We start from the raw sequence: 19,735 nt of genomic DNA on the forward strand, positions 1-19,735 counted from the left end.
TCCAGAGCTCTCCACAGGCTCTCCTCACTGGCATTCTCCAGTAATGCCAGGTAATTCTCTTAATTTCCTTTGACAAACTGGTCCTTGACAGGGAACGACCCGCTGTGCTGGGCCATCTGGCCCAGGCCTCTCCTGGTGTAAGAGGGTATGAACAACGTCAAAACCCCACCGTGGCGGAACTGGTTCCTACAGCACTGGAGTGCCCGGCCCATCCCTGGTGCCAAGTGCATCCCAAACAGCCTCCTGATGGGAAATGCTGTTTCTCCTGTTTTTATCAGCATAGAAAGTGATGCACAGGGGTTGCACATCCCTCCTCAGCACATGCAACATCAGCCAGAGCTTCGGTGAGGTGACAGCCAGGCTTTAGGGTCCATCAGGTCGGTCACTGCTCAGCTCCCTGGGGACAGAAGGGTTAGTTTAAACTAAAATGTTTCAGCTTCCCAGAAATTAATCTGCTGCCACAAGCATCAAGCAGAAGGGTGGCAAGAAACCATCAGATGCTGCACTGGTCAGGGACTGGGAGGGTGGGTGATCTAGATGATTCCTGGGTGATGCATAGAGGCAGAGGATGTTTGTCTTCTCCAAAGAGACTTTTAGCAACTGACCTGGAGGAACAATTTTCCTGGTTCCAAATCTGGTGATTTCTATTAATTTAAGCACATAAGCCAGATGTATCAGGCAGGCATTTCAAAGGTCACTCCTGATACCTTTGCAGACAACAGGCATTTGAGCCAATCTCAAACTGTTGGTGGGAAATTACATTAAATAACTCTGAGCTCACATAGATATAATTATACATGGAGAGAGGGGAAAAAAAATCCCTTCTGACTTCTATAAGTAAAACTGAAAATAGAAGACTTAATTATATTAATTGTCTTAATGAGTATAGGTTTTGGGAATACCCAGCTGCTGACTCTGGAATCCTGATTTTAGCAGCATCTGTGAAGAAAGGAGTCAAACAGGAGGATTTATGGATCAAACAGGGGGATTTTTTTATGCCCAGTAAGGATGACTAAGAGCATCCTACCCTTAGTATTGCTGTCACAGTTGTTTGTCCTACACAAATTGCAATAACAGGAATTCCCTCTCCTCATGGCCCGAGGTCTAAACCATCAAGACAAAAGACATGGAGGGAAGGAGATGTGCCCAAATTTGCCTGGATGTGATGCAGCTATGCAAAATTCTGGATAAAACAGCCAAGAGGGTCTGTAGGAGTCAGAGACCCACACCCAAAGCTTGTCACTGCCTTCTGAGATTACACTTAGTTTCAAAAGATTTTTGGATACTCGATTGCCAAGAACCTCTTCAAAAAACACCACTTTCTGTGCAGGCCTTAAGGCAGTGGCCCTGTAATTTCCACTTTCCAGATTCATATGGATCCCTCAAAATTGATCAAATCTGGTTTCTGTGAAAACACTTCATTGGTTTCTGCACACCTCTGCACGAAGGTCCCTGTGTGCAGAGTGTGTCACTACATGGTCCCACTGTCTACAGGTGCTTGGAGGGGTGAGGAAAATTGGGAGGCAAAGAGTACGTTTTTTTTTCACAGTAAGATCCTCCAGGCTGTAATAAAAATAGCATTGCCAGTCCAGCTTTCAGACTTGTTTTTGGGAATCAAGAAGTGACCTAAACTGCTTCTCATTTATCAGGGCTCAGGGTGGCTTGTGATGACCCCAGACAAAAACCCAAGACAATGCCCCCCAAATTTTGAAACATCTTTGCACCAGAGATTCCTGAGCATGGCCAAGTGTCTGCATTTAAAAGGAACCCACCTCGGAGAGGAGTTGGAAAGGCTCCGAAGCCTTGAGGAGCTGATCTGGTTCATTCAGGAGCACTGAATGAAATGGAGGAGGGGGGAGGAGGAAACCAGAACACAACAAAGACTCTGCTTTAAAAGCTGACACCACTTTCAGCCTTTGTGTCGGTGCCGAAACGTGCCAGGGACAGGGAGCACTTCTCAGTGGGAAATCAGGACCCTGAGTCTCCAAGAGGATTTTCAGCCTCCTGGAGCTGGGGCAGAACCAGCCTCGGCTCCCTGGAACGGCGGCGTTGGCACAAAATGGCCGAGTGTGGCCATTTTGTTCCCTTGGCTTCATGTCCTCCCAACCTGGCTGGAAAAATAAAAAAACCCAAACATACGAAAAAAAAAATGCAAAAATCAAACCAAAAATAAGCCAAGAGAAGGGTGGAAGGTTTTCAGTAACTCCCCATCATTGTGGGGACCCACAGCGCCAATCGGAGCTGCTGATCCGGCTGGCAGCGAAGAACCCGCTCACACGAAAAGCAGAAAACAAACCAAAAACCCATCTTGGACACACCCTGTGCCACGGGAAAGCAATAAAAAATGACATTTGCCAAACTAGCCATGAAGACAAGTTGTTTATAACTTCTCCCAGGCCAGGCAAACCTCTCAGCAAAGCAAGGCCAAGCAACTTTGCAAACACCCCATGCTAAAGTCAATATTAAATATCACACTTTGAAACAATTAATCAAAGACACCATGAATAGGGAAAGAGAAATGGAAGCAAAAATATTTACAGTTCAATGCTGCAACAGCCCATGTCTCTCAGCAATGCTTTTACTCCACACACTTTTAATGACACAGGGAATATTTCACATCAACTTTGTCATCGCATTTATTATTAAACAATTAGCAGGTATCTTTATAAACAGATGCTCGTCTCTTAGGGGTTGTCTTGAGTCCTATCAGATGTTTCTAAGCATCTGGATCATTATTAATGAATCTGATATTGTTATCTATAATGCAGGCATCAGTAACCTGCTTGTTATATGACTTATCTTTTATTAACCTTTCCTAAATGCATTATTAAAGGTGGCCATAAAGGTAATGCTTTTTTTCTAAATGTTTGTGCATTTTCCTTGCAAATTTCTATATACCTCACCATCTCCTGAAGCAAAAAAAAAGTCCCAGAATTTTTGTCATAAAAGATAGGTGGTACTGATATTTCACAGTGTAATTTCATTAAATACTAATTATAAGAGAAAAAAAAAATCCTTCAGACTAATTTTTACTTGTTCTGCACTCAATTCTATAGGTTAACTCAAAAATCGAAAGAAAAATCTTTTTTTTTTCTGTAATACTCTATAAAACTGTTCTATAATACTGTTAACCTTCTCAACGTTGAGTTCACAAGCTGCTCATGAAAGGTGTGCAGGTAATGTCCACCTCTAATGTAGATTTGGACCAGAACATTACATTTGCACCATGAAGCACCCGCCCAGCGCCCGCCCGTGCAGCCCCGGCTCCAGGACCACCGTGGCCCTGCCGTTCTCTCTATTGTCTGTTTGCAAACAAGCCAAGGGGATATGGAGGTAAATCAAATACCTTTCTGTGCAAGGAAAGCCATTTCACCTCTTTCTGCTCTCCTTCCCAGCTCCGCTCTGGAAGTGTCTGCTTCTCTCCACATGTCTGGAAAGCCACTCAAGGAACAGCAGGATGATCATTCCAGCACCTTATCAGAGCCTGATCCCCCCCGTGGCACAGGGCAGGGATCTGCTCCTCAGAGTGTCCACAAACAAAGTGACGTGGCTACTAATGCCAAGACATCCAGGCTACTGAAGGAAATGCAGAATCACTTAAAAAAAAAAAATCACTTTTATCTGGCGCATGTTCTGGTGTTTTTGCCCTGCTTCTGCGCAAAATTTTACGGTAATGCCACCAAGTTGCTTTAAACTTTCAAGGCGTGTTCCTGTTGATGGTGTTTCTGTTGTGTATCACACCTTAACGTGTGCAGGATACACACAGAGTGCAGTAAACAGCTTGTGAGCACAGTACAGCTCCAGCCTTGGGAGAAAAGCAAGGGCTTAAAAAGCCAAGAACAGCTATTGCTTTAAATATTTAAATGAAGATGTTTTTATTCCTGAGATGAAAACTTTCAAGGCAAGAAGGCAATAAACAAAAAAATCCCTAAAAAAATATCCTCCGGATTACATCAGCTAAATCCAGGCAGTGCCAGCTCGGTGGAAAGGTCAGATCCCGTATGCACCAAAAACAAGAGGACACACAACAGGTTAAAACGCTACCGTCCGGCAATGACCGGCTCTGGTCATACCAAGCCGATGTGTAAAACCATCCGCCCGTCCAAAAACAAATTAAGACAACAGTGCTCTCTGGTACTTTATAAATCCAGAAGAAAGGAGGGCTGTTTTATTGAATATAGCGAACAAACCTTTCCGTCCGGCTATTCCGTGCAGCCCCGCGGCTCTGCGTGCACCGAGTAGCCCTTACGCTGCTCATACAAAAGCTCAGTTTGGCAATTCCAGGCATTTTCAGTGCTCAACATACGCCAAAACTACCCACTCTCTGCCTCTGCCTTTGGTCTCATTCCAAAATGTCCTTTTTTTTTTTTTTTTCCTCTTTTTTTTTTTTTCCCTTTCTCTCTCTTGCTACAGCCGGTGCCACGTAGAGACGGGAGAGTTGGGCTCGGACATGGCCGCAGCCTCCGAAAAAGAGCCAAGTCCCAGCGTCCCGGCTTCCCCCTTCCAGACGGGAAACAAAATGGCCATGGAGCAGCCATTTTGTTTGCTGCGGGATGGGAGGGAGAAGGGAAGGGAGGGGAGACGCAGGCCAGGCGGGAAGGATGAGGGGGGAGAGGGGAGGGCGTCAATTCGGCAGGAACCCAAAAGCTCTGCAGCCATGCCCGGGCGCGTCCTCCTTCCTCCTGCCGGCCCTGTCCAGTCCCACCGCGGGACTGAGCCGGAGGGATGGACACAGGGCTGGTTTTCCAGCCCTCCCAAGCTGGTTGAGCCCGAGTTGTCCAGCCTGACATGGGTGAGACTCCCCTCCCTGGGCCAGGCTGGCACCTCCATCCCGCCCGCGGGGTCCGGCCCGGCTGCTGCCGGGCTCTGCGAGAGCTCCCGAAGGGAGCCAGGCAGGAGAGCGGAAACCAACCCAGCAACATCAAACTCCTGAACTTCCCTGGGCAGGAAATGGTGTAAATAACACCCGCAGAGAGGGGGAGAGGAACCCGGCCTTGGGGACAGCCTGGCCTCTACAGCCCGGATCCCAACGGCACCCGCGGGAACAGCAATCCGAGCTTTTCTTGCTCGCTCTCAGTCCCGTCAGGACGTGCCTGCCTCCGAAACAGAGGCTCTCTCCAGCAGGACCTTGTGCCCACAAAAAGCCTCGTGAGCTCCACGACTTTTATCTTGCTGCCCTTCCACAGAGCAGCACCACAGCTGCCCATCCTGGCAATGCACCCGTGGCTTGAGGAACCAGAGACGCCTCTCACTGGACCCTCTTCTCCCAGAAGCACAGGGCTCAAGTCCCAGCTAGCATCCAACAAGACACACAGATGAATCCCACCCTCCACCACAGGCATTATGCTCCTCCAAATCCTCATCAAAACCAAAGACAGGTTTTTAGAGCAAGGCAAACACCTCACAAACGTGTCTGGGAGTACCCGGCATTGGAAGACCCTTAGGAAGACACAAATCAAACACCCCTGGATTTCTGCTTCTGTAGATGGGACAAGCTGTGAAAATCAGGAGTATTCCTAGGATTTAGGACTGGTAAGATCTCTGCATTAGAAGTCCTGTCCTTTGAGGATGCAGGGAACTGGAAATGCCAAAACCCAGCACAGCTTTGAAGCTGTGACAGGACCTGCAGGAAAATCTTGTAAGGAAGGTTGTCAATAGGATGAGGCACTTTGTGCCATATTCACATGGGATAAATTTAAGCACAAGAGGCTGGACCTGCTCAGCTTTCTCAAGTCAGTGGGGAGGGTAATTTCTCTGCAAAGTAATTCAGAGCAGAAGCATAATAGCAACATCTTGAATTGTCCTGTGAAAAAAGTTAAATCTTTAGGTCTTTTTTAAAAACCATTATTCCTCATTGCAATTTCTGGCAAAGTAACCTAAGATCTCCAGGTGAAAATTGTTATGGATTTATTAGCAATTTGTTGTGATCAATTAGGCTTATTAAAATGTCCCTTAGAAAAAGCATCACCTGTAACAAACTCCACTGAAAGCCTGCTCAGGATATCCTGATTTCTGGTATGGGTTTGATGTGGAGCCATGTGACCCCACAAGTAGGTTTATGCACTTTGTATTAACCTCAAAGTCTGGTAATTTTGAAGGTATTTGAGAGATCCAAGTCTGGTTTATTTTACTGGGCTTTGAGAAGACCAGGCTTGCTTGAAAACACCTGTGCGTGGAGAGAATAGTGCATTTCTTGTGTAATACTCTTCTAGGAAAACCAGCAAAACAGGTTGGAGAATGATGACCAAAGGGCTCTAGATGTGTATAGGAACAGATCAAGGATGGCCACACACAGCATGTCAGCCTGAAGCTAAAACTGAAAACCAATTTCAGCTGCTCTGGCACCCCCAACAACTTGAGGAACTCTGTTTTTACCCTTTTTCTGAGTGAAAATGAACAGAGCAGGATGAGACACATTTACAAGACACATTTGGGGTGTTTTGCCTTTCCCAATAACAGGGCCCCTACATCAGCAGCGTCTTCCTGGTGGTCCTAAGATGGAGAAATATGGGACTGGGGACATGCATGGAGCTGAGGATGCTCAATCTATCAACAGCACACCCAGAGCTGCATGTAGCCCCTCAGCAGTAGCATAAATCTTAGTCAAATGAGGGTGCAGGGGGGGGAAGATGGGAATACAGAGAATAAGAAACGGGGACATTTGGGAAGCTGATGGAGGGGAGAGTGTCTGACGTGTAAGCAAGAGAATGAGACCAGGAATGCACAGGTTTTGTGGACCTGGGAGGGAGCTGAGATGGTTTGTGTCAGGAGAGGGAGGTGTGAACATGATTAAAATGCTGGAGCTTCACAAAGGACAAGGGAGGAGTTGCTGAACAGGGATATTTTTGTAGCCTCCAATCTGGGCTGCTGTGGGCTCAGCAAACTGGTGGTGCATTAAGCTGTGGTCAAAGGAAAGGAGTCCCTTCTACAGGACAGCCACTTGCTTTGCTGCCTTCTGCTTCTGTGACCTCACCAGGTCCCTCATTCCAGGCACTCCCTTGACATTCCAGTGTTGAGCAGGGCTGTGGCTGCCTGGGCTGGTTGGAAGCCAGCAGACTGATAAGGCACGTGGCCCCATAATTAAACCCCGTGAGATTCTCCTCCTCAGGGATGGATCCCTGCATGCAGGAGTTGGTTCTCATTCCTCTGCACACACATCCTTGCAGCTGAGAATTGTCATTTGAGAGGAGGCAAAGCACAAAGCGCCTTCAGGTCAGAGCTGGGTGGAGAGAACAAGCTTCTCCTTTCTGTTTGGGATCAGGGCTCGTGAGAAAGGATCTGTGGTCTTGTCATGGGTCTGGCAAGCCAAAGAACTCTACCCTTGTGCTTTAGCTCAGGGTTTTTTCCAACCACGCTGCAAAGCTGTGTAAATCAGCTGCTCATCATCATGTGTTGGAATCGAAGGACTTCTTCAGCATCAAAGTTTCCCCTCTGGCTGTTTGTCTGAATCTCTTCAGGTCTTATCCCTCTGGTCTGATCCCATCCCAGTGAGCCTGTACAAACACAGCCCCACTGCCATTCCTTGTGTGCTCTCTCCTCCCCACACTGACCATTTGCTCATGACACTTAGAGTAGATGAAGATGTGAGTGAAAAGCCGAGGTGGTGAGAAAAGCTTTCCTTGAAAATGAGGAGAAGTGGTTTTGTTTTCATTCCTTAGCTGGTGCATGTGGGTGAAGCAAATTGCCTCCTCTGAGTATTTGGACGGATTCAGTTCTTCTCAGGTTTGTCCAGGGGTACCTTCCCTCACTGGGCCTGAGCACTCTCTTGGGAGTTTTTTAGGACTCCTCCATTTCTGTCTCAGGGAAATTATGTGCATAAGGCAGCAGCAGTCACACAAAATCATTTGGGACAGAAAAGCCCAGACTTAACAGCTGCATTGCTAAGCTTCTGCATCCAGTCTTAGTGAGTCACTTTGCCTGTTTCCTCCTTTGGGAGACAGATATTCCCTACCTGGGATGCTGAGAAGGTTATTAGTTAATGTACTAATTAACCAAATGTGCTTTGAACAATGGAATTGCTTGAGGCAGTGGATCTCATGAAGGTCTAAGTCTAACACTGGCTTTAACAAGATTGGGCTTCCAGTTCCTATCAGCTGGGACACCTTGCCCTCAGCCAGGGAGAGAATTGAGCTCCTATACATTATTCATACTGTTGGCAATCCTGAAGCACAAAGGCCATCCAAGCTCTTTCCTGCTCCCACTACGGATGAAGATGAAACTGCCACATCACAGACCAAGCTCTGGGGCTCCAGACCCACGAAACACAGAAAAACCCCAAGCCAGGGTTTTTGACAACGTTGCTGACCTTTCTAGTACATGCCCAGCAGTCTGTTTGTGACCCACATCTCACCCTGCTCTAGAGCTCTGCTCGCACCCAGGGCAGCTTCTCCTCTCTCTTCCAGAAGCTGGATGGTGGCAGAGAACTCTCTGAAGTGAGAGATCGCTTCTCTATCCATATCACTGGGACCCATCCCAGGCTGGATTTGGAGCTGCAGCTGCCACAAATCCTGCAAGCCAAACCAGTTTAGGCTTTGGCCAGTCCTGAGCTCATCCAAAAGCCATTTTGTGCATCTTCAGGCACCTTATGTGTCTGCTGAGGCAACTGAGCAGGGAAGTCAAAACCCATAGAGGAGATTTTAACCTACTGAAAGGTTCCAATAGAGATGTAACCAGTGGAGCTGATGAAGGTTGCTTGCCTTGAATTCATGTTTGGTATGAATATAACAATCCTGCTCAACCCTGCAGTGCCTCAGAGTGCCAAAGATACCCCTTAAGAGTGACACCGTCCCCAGGCCTGGGGGTGCTGGAGGAAGAGAGATTGTGACAGTTTAGATTACTCAGGGAACTGAGTTTGTTTCCCAAATGTGAAACTAAATTCTCCTTCCACATCAGCTCTGCAAGCTCTGAAACCCTGCAGGTTTAGCTGGTTCCTCCCCAGCTGGAACAGAAAACGCCAGGCAATGTCACAGCTATTTCTTCTGTGTCACATTTACACAATGCAAAGACCGAATCGAAAGAAGCTGAAAATCATAATTAGGCAAGCAAGAACCTACAGTCTGAAAAATTCATCCCTCTTTAGTCTAGTCTGAGGCATGTATTATATGAGACTCTTAAGAGCTGAGTTTTCAGAGCTGCATTTTCAGAACTGAACTGCTTCCGAAAGCAGGGCCCCTAAAATAAGCAAGATTAGCAAATGTTCCCACCTCCAGCAGTTCTGACGATGACACCAACAGACAGATTTTCATCACCCTTTTGGCTGAGCCCTTCTGGAACTGTGGACATATTTTCTACAGGCAGAATCCTTTCTAAAACTCCCCCTTTGCAATATAGAAACTGTACAGATTCCTAACTGCAGCCAAGTTTGACCACAGATCTAGCTCTCGGCCCTTTTTGTGGATGCAAAAATGCTTTGGAGAAACAATATCAATATGGCTTTGCTAATTGATGGTCTTGTGCTGGCTTTGGCCCATCAGTTGATTGACCATCCTCAACTGTCATTTCCTAAACCCATTTTTCTTCTGCTTGTTTATCTTCCCCAGCCTTGTTTGCACACAGCCACCACCCAAAAAACCTCTGTCCAGGGATTGGGATTTGTCACTCCTATTTCAGTAGCAGCAGAGCACAGAACAATGTAGGGCCTATGCAAACAAGTACTGCTGTTTTCTTTTGATTTTCATTTATTCCTTATGGTAAATCAGTGCATTCCAAACCAAACAAATATCAGAAGATTTAGGAGCCGAAGAGCAGCCCAGAGCAATACAACAGGGGCTGAGGACAGGTTGCATTTAGAAATGAAGCAACAAGTAGCCCTTGAAAGTAAATGAAATGTTTAACCTGTGCTGCATTCCTGAGATTGTTTCTGGCTGTAACGACACTTTGGCAGGAGCTCAGGTGCCTGGATCCCTGAACACCACACATGGGGGAGGACTGGGCTGCACATGTAAACTCCCCTGGGTAGGGACCACCTTCGTCATGGACAGCACTCGGTGTGACAAATCCCCAGGACACTCCAGTGACCACCAGTAAGAGCTATTTCAGTGGAGATTGACACTGTTTGGGAATACAGGACACCAGGACTGGGAATTGTAACCCTGAGTTTTGTCCCAACTCTGTCACCAAGCTGGACCTTTCAGAAGACCCTAAAGGACCATGCAAACTTGAGAGACTGCACTACAAAAAACAACTCATTGATCCACACACCAGCTCCTCTTTTGATTTCATTTCAGCCCAGGCCGGTGCATTACCTGATATTTGTAACCCACTGCAGGGCTGTCGTGTTTTTTGCATAGCCAAGGAAAAGAAGCTGAAATGAACCCTCAGGATCCTCTGCACAGCACCTATCAACTTTCCCAGTGTTCTTACAGAGCAGGACTGAGAGCTCAGTCCCTCCCCTGACCATGAGGGGCCCGTGTGTCCTGTGCTCAGCATCCCATGGCATGAACAAGGCTTTGAAGCCAGGCAGCCAAACATAATCCACCTTTACCTGCTTGTGGCAAAGCTGAGCTGGGATGAGCAGGCAGAGTCTGGAAAGCTGAGCTTATCTGTGTGTCACAGCGATCCCTCTGAACTGCTCCAAGCCCTTTGGAGGAGCCGCCCTCCCTCCCGCCAGAGCAGCGGCTTTTTCTGGATGCCAGGCTCCATCCAAACGAGACACCCAAGGCCAAGGGAGGCCAGCACAAAGGCAAGCTGGCAGGAATTCCTGCACTGGGGCCTGCACTGCGGGATGAGCCCTGCACCTCCCAAAAAATCAACCTCTGACACCGCCCGCTCCGGAAAGTTGCCCCATGAGGCGAACGCCCCATGAGGCTCAAGCACATGGCGAAAAAAAAGGATAAAAGGAGGAAAAAAAGCGCTGGGTCCTGCTGTTTGGGATCGTGGCCGCGTTGGCTGCAGCTCCCCCAGGGCTGCCCCAGCCCGGCCCGGCTGCCAGCCCAGCGGGGAGCGGAGCAGGCGCTGCCAGGGCTCAGAGCGAGCCTTGTTCTCATCCCGCCCGGAGCGGCCGTGGCAGACAGGGATGAAAACAGTGCCCGAGAGGCATCTGCCTGCAGTGGGGCGTGCACGGCTGATGCGCAAGGATGAACAGATGGGTTGATTACACAGGGAGAAATGGACACTAATCGTATCCAGATTCACCAGCTGCAGGATTTCCTCCTGAGCCCTAAAGTACAGGAAGCCCATACCTGCTTCGTTATCCTGTCTCTGTTCATTAGCCCTTCCCCCGCCCTGGGAACCGCAGCTCTGCTAATCCCCTGGGCAGGGGAGGGCCTGGACTGCAAAGCTGAGATCCAGATGGGAACTCCTACCGAGCTCAGGCACGGCTGGATCCAGCCCCGGGTCAGGGGCAGATCCTGGCTGCCAGCTCCAGCACAGCCAGGCTCCATCAGCTCAGCTCTCCCTGCTCTGTGAGTTGCTTGTCAGGCTCTTCTTTTGCTGCTGCCTCTCTGAAAAGCCAGGAAGATTTCAGATTAGCAAGGTCAACAACAAAGACTGTTGGGTTTGACACTGTGTGTCTCCTCACCTCTGCTGAGATGCAGCCACTCTTAGGGTGGTGTGTGTGCTCACAGCACGTGGCTGTTGGGGACAGGGAGAGAAGGAAGTTTTGTGGATTGAAAACCACAGAAGCAATTCCCCACCATGCTGTAGGATGACTGGCCAGACTGAATTGGGAGGTGATGTTGGAAACCTCATCTGTATTACATCTGGGACACTGAAACATGCCAAGTGGTTGGGTTTTATCACCTGCTTGGATTTTCTGCAGTACCACCTTGGAGGAAGGAGCAAAGCCCTCCTTTTATCCATGTCCCTCTGCATTCATTCCGGTTCTCTCCAGAGGCAGCAATGTGCTCCCAACACAGCAGCTGGAGGGATGGTCCCAGGCATCCTCCCTGTGGGGCTGCTCAGCTCCAAGGGTCTTAGCCCAATCCTCCTCCCACAAACTGGAGCTCTGGGAGCAGATGTGCAGACACTAAAGTTGTGAATCACACTGGCATCAGCAGCTGCCCTGACTTTTGGTGGAGTCTCTGTGAGGAGTTTCCTGCTCAGAAAACTCTATAACCCAACTTGTTGCTCTGAGTTGGGATTTTGGGATCTTCTCTCCTTGCATGCCCAGGGTGCCTCCACTACCAACCTGAACTCACGTTTCTGTTGTCAAAATTGATGCAAGCAAATTAGGCTGCTCCCATGCTTGTGCCTGCTCCCACCTTGTGCCTGCTGCCACCCTGCTGCCTGCTCCCCATCTAGATTGACTCTGCTCACGTGCCAGGATGCCACGTGCTGCCCCACAACCTCCCTTTCCCTCATCAGAGCTGATGCCCAGCACCGAGCAAACCCAGACCGAAGGATGGGAGAATCTGAACTCTTGGTGTTACTCCCAGAAGCTCCCAGGCCTTGCAAAGCTGCTTCAGGTCTCCACATCTGGCAATAAAACATCAGCATGGATCATCCCATGAGTCCAAACAGGACCTAAGATTGAGATAAAGGTGGCTGTGGCTGCCCTGCAAAGCCCTCAAGTTGGGGGGAAGAGGAAGAGAAGAAAGGAGGGAGGAGGAAGCACAATATTTGTGGTGGTCTTGCAGATGAGGAGAAACCTGCCCAGTCCTGCAGGAGCCAGGGATGCACGGCCACCTCCCTTGGGCAGGGCCTCCCAAGCCCAGCAGGACGGTGACGCTGGCAGCAACCACAGAGGAGAAAAGCCCTGGTGTGGGAATGAGCAGGAGAGGTTCACGTGAAGCCACCCCCAGAGACCTCCCAGAACAGGATGATATTTGGGTGCCATCACCTCTGACTGCACAGACCTCACCTCACACAGCAGTGTTGGTTGTGTCCTTTGCTGGGCTACTTCTCTTACACTTCCTGTGGCCAGGACTATCTGGAGAGCAGCCTTAGCATGCCAAACCCTGCGTGTCTCGTGGGCTTTCCGGCTGCAGAGCCAGACAGCACAGCTCAGTGCCCATGAGCAGCCCTACAATAACAAACTGGTCACCTCCTGTGTCCTCCCAGACCTCACCTTTCACAGCAGCCAATTATCACCAAAGTTAAACAGTAGCCACGAGCAACTCCAACATAAAAAACCAGTACCACGGAAAAAAGCTAGAGAGAAATTAGGAGCTGAGAGAGGTGGCAGAGAGAGAAAAACACTGCAGGGAGAAAAAGAAATGGTATTGATTCTTCTGAGGCCCAGCTGTGGGTGGTACAGAGGGTGAATCCAATCTGGCTGTGCTTGGACACCGTGTTCCCCATGGAGCCTGCCAGTGTCAGCTCTCCCTTGGATGGGTCTTACAAGGATCTCATGAAACTTGTATCCCCAAGTCCCTTGGAACAATTAGTGGAAAGGCTGAGGGTGGAGCCCACAGAAGTCAAATAATTCTCATTGCCTTTTACCCCTTCTTTCCCCACAAGAAGTGGTTCCTGGAGTGGTGAAGCTGCTTACATGGATGGTCCAGCATGGGGGAACCATTCTCCCTCAGGTCTGGCCTGTGGAGACACAGAGCTCAGCGTTTTCTGCAGCTGTAAATCAGGCAGTTCTCACCAATATAAATTTTGCTGTGAGTTGTAGGGGATTACAAAAAAAAAAAAAAAAAAAAAAAAAAGAGGAAAAAGAAAAAGGGAAATCACAATTCAAACTCTGCCTTGGCCAAACTTGGTCCTTTTAAGGAAAGGAAATTACCCAGAGCCACCCTCGAAAAACCTGGGGGCCTGATCCTGCTGTGAGGAATGTCTGTGCAAATCCAGAGTGGCTCTGCTGCCTGCTGGGGGTTACAGCAGCTGAACGAGGCTCCAGCCTCAGAGCAAAGCTCCTGGTCTCCTGCCAGGAGATGGAGCAGAGCTCACACCAGAGCAGCCTGAGAGCAACCCAGGGATTCAGAGGCAATAAACAGCAGAAAGATCTGACTCCCCCTTTCAAGAATTCACCCTTTCTGCTGAGCCATGTTCTGGAAGCACAAGCCCTGTTTTGCTGTGAGCTGTGGAATAAAACAGCTGTGTCCCTTGGCTGGATGGCTCTTCCAGGGGTGCCAGATGTTTTGCTTAGGACACGTCAGAAAAGCCTTGCTTGAGTTCAGACTTTTTTTCCTCTCAGGCTGCCTGCAGGAGCTTCAGTGGGCTTTTGGGTTTTTTAGTATTTTTTTCTACACCAGATTTTCACAGGAAAGCAATAGGGATTGGGAGCAAATTGGGAAAGGTCTGGTTTCACCCTGGCCCCTCTTTGTATAAATAATCTGCAAGGGAAAAGCTGGAATGATGACTTAAACACTTGTGCTGCCTCTTCACTGGAATTAAGAGTCTGGATGTAACCCACTGTGTCCACACACTCTGCTGAAGATACCATCCTGGCACATTTTGGGGGTCAGACCCCACAAATGCCTGACTGCCCCCAGCTCCCACAATGTGGAAATTTCATCTGGCAAACCAGCCGTGGGGTGTTGTGGGAACAGCACAACAAGCAAAGTCCAGGACTGGACCTCAGCGTCCCAGCCACCAAACCAGGGTGCACAAGGCCACAGAGCTCCCTGCGGGGTCAGGAAGATGTGAAATGCCCAGGACACCATCTCTGGGAGGCTGTCACCATCCAGGTGGGTAAGGCAGTTTTGGGAATGTCCCCAGAGCAGGGCTGATACAACCAGTGCAGGCTGCTGGGTCACAGAGGCAGAGAAGGGCAGCAGCATTTGGGTGCTTTGTGGCCAGTCCGAAGGTTTTACTGTAGGGCCATGCGTTGCTCACTGAAAAAGGGTTTTTTTTTCAGAGAAAGGAGGAGGAGCGAGGAGGCTGGGCAGCAGGGAAGAGGAGGAAAAATTCGGTGAAGGAGGAGGGGTGGCTTTCATGGCTCTGAGCGCCTGCGGAGTGCGCGGCAGCCGGGAAGGAGGACCCTGCCCTGCAAACAAGCTGCTTTTGTTGTGTCCCAGCCAGGCCTAAATTAAGTTTGACAGAAAGAGGGCATATTCCCCCATGCTGGGGCAAGCCCTGGGCTCGGGTAGGGCCGGGCCACCCTGTGGAGCCTCAGTCGTGCCAAACCTCGCCCCGGTGCGAGGCGCGAACCTGCACGAGGCCGGAGGAGCCGCACGGCCCGGGAACATCCCGAGCCTTCGCAGGGCTTCCTCCAGCAGCAGCTGGCCCAGCCCTGAGGCTGCCGTGGCTCCAGGAAAAGCCGCCTCCGGAGTGCCCTGTCCCGCCCTGCTGCCGGGCATCTCCCAGCCCCGTGCCCGCCTGGGCATGCCGTGCCAACGTGGGGAACCAGCCAGCTTCTAAAGAGTTAATGCTGACAAAACCAGGCGGCCCGAGTTCCCTCCTTCCCAGACCGCTCCTGGTGGAACTCACACCCTTCAAATGAAATGAAATAAAATTATCCTCCTGCTCTGACCTCACCCTGGTGTCCTCCCCGCTGTCCTCTCGTCCTCCCTGTCCGTGCATCCGCTCTTGCCGTGCCCCCACCCTGCGCTGGCGCTGCCGGGGGCGCCCGTGCCCAGCGTCTCCCACCACGTTTGCTCCGGCTGCCATGTTGAATTGCAAATCCGACATGATTCGACACATTCTCCCCCGTCGGTGGTGCCCGGTGGGGAACTAAAGAGGCACCCGGGCGACAACGCCCAGCTCCGGGCGGCTCCTGGGGACGTCCCGGGTGGTGGGGCGAGGGCAGGGAGAGAAATCACCCTCCAGTTCTGCTCCAGATGCTGCACGTAGGGACCTGCCTATCTGCTATATCCCTCTCTAGGAGACCGATTAAAGTCGGGTGTTTTAGCACCAAGGGCCAGAGGACTCGGCGGGAAGGGATTTTGGGGAGAAGGCAGGTTACAGCAACAACAAAGCAACGGAGCAACTGGAGGAACAAAACATTATTTCAAATCAAAGGCAAAAAAACCCCAACCGCACGGACAAAAAAAAAAAAAAAAAAAACAACCAAAATTAAGAGTGAGGTTCGATTTCGTACCAAGGCAGCAAGAGAGACGCACCGTGGAAGAGAGTGGTTTTGTTGTTGAGTAGTGGCTGGATTTAGCTCCGCTTATCCGGACAATCATCGGGGAAGGATCCTTTTCCGAGAAAGGCCAGTTTGAGTGAGACAGCTTTTTTTTTTCCCTTCTCTCGCTCGCTCTCTCCCCTTTCCTTCTCCTCGCAGCTCAATGCCAAGAAATGGGCGGTGCCTGGATGCCAGGCTCCATCCGAACGAGACACCCAAGGCCAACGGAGGCTGGCACAAAGGCAAGCTGGCAGGAATTCCTGCACTGGGAGCCGCGCGCCTGCGGGACGAGCCTGCTGCCTCCCAAAAAATCAACCTCCGACACCGCCCGCTCCGGAAAGTTGCCCCATGAGACTCGAAAATGCCCCATGAGGCTCAAGCACATGGTAAAAAAAAAGGACAAGGGGAGGAAAAGACCCCTCTTTGCATCAACGCAGATTAAACAAAAGGCCTGGGGAGGTGGATTATTTTTTTCCGCCCTCCCCATGCTCCTTTTCCCGCCTTCCCATCCCTCTCCTCCCTCCTCTTGTCCTCCATCGTTGTCTCCCTCGCACGCCGCCCCGGCGTCCAGGCAGAAATGAGCCCTTGGCTCCCTCCTTCCTGGTTTTAGCACGACAGGAGGTGGCGGGTCCTTGAATAGGAACACATACACCCAACGCAAGAGGGACTCGATGGGGGCAGAAAAAAAAGAGGATAAAATATATATATATATATACACATAGAAACAACAACCCACCCGCCATGGAGAACAGTTGGGAGCAGTTGCTGCCCAGGGTGGCAGATTGGGGTGGTTTGGCTGCCAGGGGGTATTTTTGGCCTTATTTTGTTGCTGCCCAAGCACCTGGGTCATGCCGATTGTAAAAGGGAGTCGCAGCGGGTTGGGGAAGGGAGTGGAGGGGGGGCAGCTGGGGTTGGTAGCGCTGCTGGGGAGATGCCAAAAAACCAAAACAAAACACGTTTTCATTTTGTCTGCACCAGCCTGGGCGCAGGCGAGCGCGGGAGAGAGGGAGGGAGAGGGAGACGCACGCCAACAGAAAGCCGCCGTGCTCAGACGCGGGCCTGCGGCCACGTCCCTCCACAGCCGCCCCAGCAGCCGTTCCCGCTCCCTCGTCCCCCTCTCCCTGCCCACCCGGCTTCGCCTGCCAAGTCCGAGTTGGCACGGCTCCCCCGGCTGCGCCGAACAAAGCCGTCACCCATCCCCGAGCCGGCGCTGACAGTAAGCAAAGTGACAGGCGCATCTTCCGCATGTTAATCCAAACGGCAAGAAGGCGAGCGAGCGGCAGAGGCCCCCCCGTGCCATGCACACACACCCCCCCTGCCACCGAGCCACCCACCCCACCCTTGGCACCCGACAGCCCCAGTGGCCTCGTGCAGGGATGGCGAGGCCCCCACCGGCGGGAGCACCGAAGGCTCCTCGTCGGCGAGGCTTAAATCGAGCCGAAGCCCTGCTCGGCGGGCAAACGAGGCCACTCGGCATCTGCTGTACCTGTTCCCGCTGCCTTCATCTCGCCTTGGAACCGTGACAAGAGCGCACTCGCCTCTGGTGGGCTCTCAAAGCCGCGGGTCTGTAACCCTTTGCAGGAAGTTGGCACCGATCCCAGGTAGGACTTTACTCCCCGGCTCTCGCTCTCTCCCCCCACCTCCGCCTCCTGCTCCCTCCCCTCCGCTCCCCCACCCATCCTGTCCCTTGGGCCCCTCTTGCGTCCCCCAAAACACCACCCGGCCCCCGTTCCCCCTGCGCTGCTCACCCGCCTCGTTGGCCAGGGGTAGTGTGAGGGGCGGCCGATGGCTGCTGGGCGCCCACCGAGCCCTCGTGCCCGCTGCCCTTGCACACATACCCTGGAAGGATGACCTGGGCAAGACAGAGAACAACAACTTCCTGCTCCGGCTCCCTAAAACGCCTGTTTCCACGCAGGGGTTAGGCAGCGCGGCGAGACGGGGGGAGCTGGGAGGAGGTTTGGGGGTTTGTCGTCATTGAACCAGGCTTTTTTTCTTTTCCTCTTTTTTTTTTTTTTTTGGCTTTTTTCTTCTCTTTTCCCCCATTTTTTTAGTCTTTTTTCTATTTCTTCCTGCCTTTTCCCCTTTTTTTTAATGCCTTTTTTTTTTTTTTTTTTGAAACATATATTTTTGCCCTGCAGTCCAAACCCAACGCGAAGGGAAAGGAGGGGAAGAGAAATCAAATGGGAAAAGAATAGCTCCAAGTCGGCAGGACAATGCACGGGAAACGGGGAGATTAGCGTAGCTCTCGAAATCCATCACGCCCGCCCCGTTTCTGAACCGTTCGCCCCCGCGCCTCGTCTTTTTTAATTCTCCCAGCTCCTGAATTATTCCAGTCCACGAGCGGGAGGGGAGCGCACAGTCCGGAGTCCCTCAGAGCTGCCAAGAGCATTGCAACAGGAAAGAAAGGAAGCGGGAGAGGGAGAGCCAGGCAGAGCCCTCACAATCGAGCAGCGAGAAGAGCAAGGAAAAATTAACATCCAATTAGTGCCGTGTTTAACGAGGGAGACAGAGGCGGCTGTTGTTTTATTGCCCTGTTCTTTTCAGGCGCATCTGACAGGCAGCAGGGAAGGCACCCCTGCTCCGAGTGACGTCATCATATTTTATTTTTTAATTATTTCCCACCCCCCCGTCTTTCCTCCCCTAAGTTTCGCATAGACAATCTTGGCAACTCAGCCAGGGAAATTTGGGACTTTCTCGCATTCAAGCCACCGACTCCCCCCTCCACCTCCAGCCTCCCCCCATCAACCAACAGCAACCCCGGAAAAACAACAGCGCCAACCCACCCCAAAGTCTTTGTTCTTCCAAAAACAAAAGAAAAAAAGGAGGAAAGAAAAAAAATCAGCGTTGGGATGAGAGCTGGAGGGAGCCTGGAGGAGGTTTCTCCGCGTGCGCGTCCGAGTGTGTGCGTGCGGCGGTCGGTCCCTCTCCCGTCCCTCTCCCCAGACGCTCGCTCGCCTTGTAAAACTTTGCTGCATGTGACGCTGCTCCGGCCTCCTCTGGCAGGCTGACAAGAGCCGCCCGGCTGCAGAGCGCAGGCGGCTTTTCAGGAAGAAACTCCATTCCGAGGGATGGGAGCATTCACATGTCTGCAGCAAGGGTCAGCGCCTCGAGCCGGGGCCGCAGCCGCGGCGATGCCGACCTTTGCCATGCCAGCCCGGCCTGGGGTCACAGCAGGGGGAGAGGGGCTGAGTTTTAAGCTGGGGAGACTTTGCCCCTCCTGTTTCTCCCCTGGGATGTGGGGGTCCAGCACGGTGTGAGTGTGGAGGCAGGTGTGCAGGGGTCACGGTGGCTGCAGGGAAAGGAGTCTGACCTTGTGCTGACCTTGTGCTGCCACCTCTTCCCCAAAAGACCCAGATCCCCTCAGGGTGGGATGAAATACCACCAGCTCCCCCTGAGAGCACTGCCCAGGAAGGAACACAGCAGCTTAGTTTAGGGAGATTTGAGGGAGTTTGCCCTAAAAAAAAGCCTGCAGCATGCAAGCAGGAGCATGGAAAGCAGCTTCCCCACATCCTTCCCATCCTCTTACCAGCCGTGAGTGATGGACGGAGCTGTCACTGTCGGCGTGGCAGGTCAGGCCGCTGTGCTGAGCTTTGCTCCTGTGCTCTTTGTGGCCTCTTCTTGTTTCCAGATGGGATTTCCCTTATCCAGGGGGAAATCCATGAGGACCTGGCTCCTCTGTAATTCCCCATTTCGAGTGAAGGCTATCCCAGGGGATGGGGCTGTGTGAAGACAGGGACAGGTCCAGGGCCACCCGCTGCCGCTGCCTGGGTCCAGTCCAAGTCCCCA

This window comes from Vidua chalybeata, chromosome 24 (assembly GCF_026979565.1).
Source record: "Vidua chalybeata isolate OUT-0048 chromosome 24, bVidCha1 merged haplotype, whole genome shotgun sequence".
NCBI classification, from domain to species: Eukaryota; Metazoa; Chordata; class Aves; order Passeriformes; family Viduidae; genus Vidua; species Vidua chalybeata.